The following is a 3,727-nucleotide window of genomic DNA, read 5'->3' on the forward strand; positions in this document are numbered from 1 at the left end:
AATATCCTTCGTTGACCGTGCGAGCTTGTGATGGGCTAAGTTGGGACACCCCTGCAGGGATTTGAACTTTCGAAAGCCGTGCCCGCGGTTATGGGCAGATGGGAATTTGTTAATGTCCGGTTGTAGAAAACCTGAAGTTCACCTTAATTAAAATGCATCAACCGCATGTGTAACCGTGATGGTCTCTTCTCGGCGGAGTCTGGGAAGTGAACACGGTGTTGGAGTAATGCTTGACGTAGGTTGTTCTAGGATCACTTCTTGATCATAGATTCTCGACCGTGCTTTTGCCTTCTCTTCTCGCTCTCATTTGCGTATGTTAGCCACCATATATGCTAGTCGCTTGCTGCAGCTCCACCTCATACCTTTTACCTTACCCATAAGCTTAAATAGTCTTGATCGCGAGGGTGTGAGATTGCTGAGTCCCCGTGACTCACAGATACTTCCAAAACCAGTTTGCAGGTGCCGTTGAACCATGTAGATGACGCAACCAAGCTCAAGGAGGAGCTCGATGAAGATCTTGTCCTTTGTGTTATTTCGTTTCAGTCGATCATTAGTGGAGCCCAGTTGGGGTCGATCGGGGATCTGTGTAGCATTTGGGGTAGTCTTCTTTTATTTTGGTTCCGTAGTCGGACCTTGATTGTATCTGGTTGATGTAATGCTTTATTCATGTAATTGTGTGAAGTGGCGATTGTAAGCCAACTATGTATCTTTTTCCTTACTAGTAAGCATGTACGTGCAACGCACGTCTCCACCAATACAAAGAAAATTTATGTGATTATAAATTTCAAATTTGTATTTGTGAAAATTCCAGAAATATCAATAAGGCATAACCATGAAAAAAGTCGATGTATACATTAAATCAAACATAAGAGGCAGAAACTAAAGTGTTGCAATACAACCGAAGGAAGACCAAATATTTTTTTTGCCCAATATATTTAAGAAGTTCTCACACAAAATAGGTTGATTTTTTAAAATTGCTCTCTTTAAACTTTGATAAGTATATCCAATACCGGCATAAATGGAATACAAAATCGCTAAGTTTCTAGAACTGAGGGTGTGTGTGTGTTTTCAACCAATTCTGAAAACATAGTCATGGGTACATATATAGACAAAACATGTGTCTGTCCGGCGAGTACATCATTCATCGTGTTCAAGTCCATACTCTTACACCAAGTCACCAACTTAGTGCTTACTTCATCTGCATGTTCTTGGCTTGTTTTGCGTGTTGTTTGGCTTGGTTGTCAAGTGGGCCATAGTCGTAGCTGGCTGCATCGAGTCTTCTCGTTTGACAGGCCAGGGTGTTGTAGGAATGGACAATGTAGGGGCACTTGGTCTCCTTGCTGAACTGAACCTTGGCACTGCTGTTGCCTAATTGCTTGATCAAAAAGCAATTGTTCTATTATTCTTCTTTAGATTACACCAAGAAATTAGTAGCGCTATTTCACAATTAATTTCCATCTAGTTTCTGGGTATTTAGGTTTGTAAATGATATGTATTTTCAAATTTCAGAAAAGATATTTATTATACCGTATCAAAACATAACTATATCTACTTAGGAAAGAAAAAACAGGGTTTCACCCTACCATGATAAACTGCAAACACCATGGCTACTTAGTGTCAGGTTTTCATGGGCGAAATATTTCCTTCTACAAAATTCTCACAAGGCATTGTAAGTGTAGTTCTGCTTGAGAGCTCAACTAATTGTGCCTATGATATAATGTGAAACATATACTGATACAAAGGGAAAATTGAGAAACATTATGTCCTTCTCTTTCTTTGCACACAACTCCATAGTTCTTTTTTAGATCATACTCCATAGGATTTTTAGATCATAGCTCCATAGTTCTCATAAAATCAGAAATACAGTTCTCATAGTAGGCAGTTGAGTATTAAGATAGTAAGACTACCACTCGGTTTACCGCCAAGTCTTTAAACACCAATGTAGGAGTTACAGAAGGAAGCTCGAGCTGAAATAAAAAAAATACTTGGGAGTGAGAAATGGGTTAGCAAAGTAGTAAATGGTTTCTGGTTGCAACAATCAACATATCTTGACATACAAATGCATGTATATTCTTCAAATTTGCGCACTGAAAGACAGAAAATAGCTTCTGTAGAAAACCTCTTCCTTGGTATTAGAAATACATAAATGGATAAAAAAAATAACCGGCACTGAAACACAGAAAATAGCTTTTGTGAAAAAATGACATTTGCAAGATTGTGAATGATATGATAGATTACTCTTGATTTTTTAGAAGAAGAAACAACATGGAGCAAGAAACATTAACTAATACAACTACCATATGTCAGTAGCAAACATTGATATGAAATAGATGTCTAGTGCCCAAGATTGGTATATTATCAATTGATCCAAGTTCTCCATTGGCACAACAGTTTTTTCGTCATTGCAGCAACAAAAACAGAAGAATTTTAGTAAGCGGACTGAAGTTGTTTTGACTACATAGATAACAAAATATTGGACATAATTCATATCAACAGGTTGTGTATGAAATACGTGCTGCCTAGTTAATAAAGATTGGGTATACAACAAACAATGGGTGAAGAGAACAGTACAAGGATAAAACAGTACAAGTACTGTACTTATTACCCACACACAGAAAACTCGAACTCAGTTGTAGAAACTTGGGGCCAACCATCCGTTGTGCTAAGTCATTGCGTCTGCCACCTCCATGATTGCCTACTCTGCTCCCACCGAACTGGAGAAGAAATCGAGATAACAAAATTTTGGAGGATTTCACATGAACTCATTGTACTACCAAATACATGGTGCCTAGCCCCAGATGATAAAGATTGAGGCATTTACTAACAAGGAATACACAACAAAAAATGGTTGAAAAAAAACAGAACAAGCTAGGACAAAACAGTACACCGTCTGTACTTAGTAGACACAGGGGCGGACGCACCAGGTAAATTTCGTGCTTATACATAGTACAGATTTTTTGGCTGGGCGCCCGTAATTAATGGATCTGGACACCGGCCAGCACACCGTGCATACACGCCTGCCTAGCAGCTATCGGTTCGATCGATTAATCGATCCCTTTTCCATGTACGTGCGCCTGTTAAAAAAACCGATCGATCCATTAATCGATCACCTGTGTGGATGTACCTGTGCCTGTCCGGTTGCTCGTCCGCTCGGTTTCTCCGCCTCATTCCCTCATCTCGTCACGGCATCGCCCACCCTTTTCCGTTGCCCCGCCTGTCGCCGGTCCGCCCAATCGCCTTGTTGGGTATAGAGAAGGGAAGGAGAGGAAGAAGGATTCTGTGGGTGGCAGGATTCGACAGTTCCTACGCCGCCCTCCATGATCTGAATCGCTATTTGGTGGGACGGCAAATCCCTAGCGCTGTTGCGCGTTTGGGGAAGAGAGAGAGACCAGAGGTGAAACCGGGAGGGAGAGAGAGGAATTCTCGGTGTGGCAGTGGCACAATTAGCGGAGATTCGGTGGAGGTGATCAAGGTTTGGCCATCGGGCAGGACATACGGGTAGTCTGCCGGCAGAACATTCAATCTGGCGCGTTGGTTTATAAGGCAGACCACTTGATGTAATTTGGATTGTTAGATGTGATTTAGGTGGGTTGATCAGACGTTCCTGGTAATCCCGTGTACATTTGTTGGTGTGGCTATAGGGTAACTTAAGTTTGCTTTTTTAGTAGTAGTGGAGATTGTATTACATGGGTTGTTTGCGAAGATTACCTCACTTGCGACATTGCTT

At 41.1% G+C, this 3,727-nt stretch overlaps 1 long non-coding RNA gene across 1 annotated transcript; it reads right to left on the bottom strand.

The window, feature by feature from the left end:
- Window positions 1-1,124: 1,124 nt before the first annotated feature.
- On the bottom strand, window positions 1,125-3,429 carry LOC123180374 (uncharacterized). Its single transcript, XR_006490918.1, has 2 exons — window positions 1,908-3,429; window positions 1,125-1,375 (listed from the first exon to the last, which is right to left on the bottom strand). It is a non-coding gene; the product is annotated as an uncharacterized lncRNA (long non-coding RNA).
- Window positions 3,430-3,727: the final 298 nt, after the last annotated feature.

Source organism: Triticum aestivum, chromosome 1A (assembly GCF_018294505.1).
Source record: "Triticum aestivum cultivar Chinese Spring chromosome 1A, IWGSC CS RefSeq v2.1, whole genome shotgun sequence".
Classification (NCBI taxonomy): Eukaryota; Viridiplantae; Streptophyta; class Magnoliopsida; order Poales; family Poaceae; genus Triticum; species Triticum aestivum.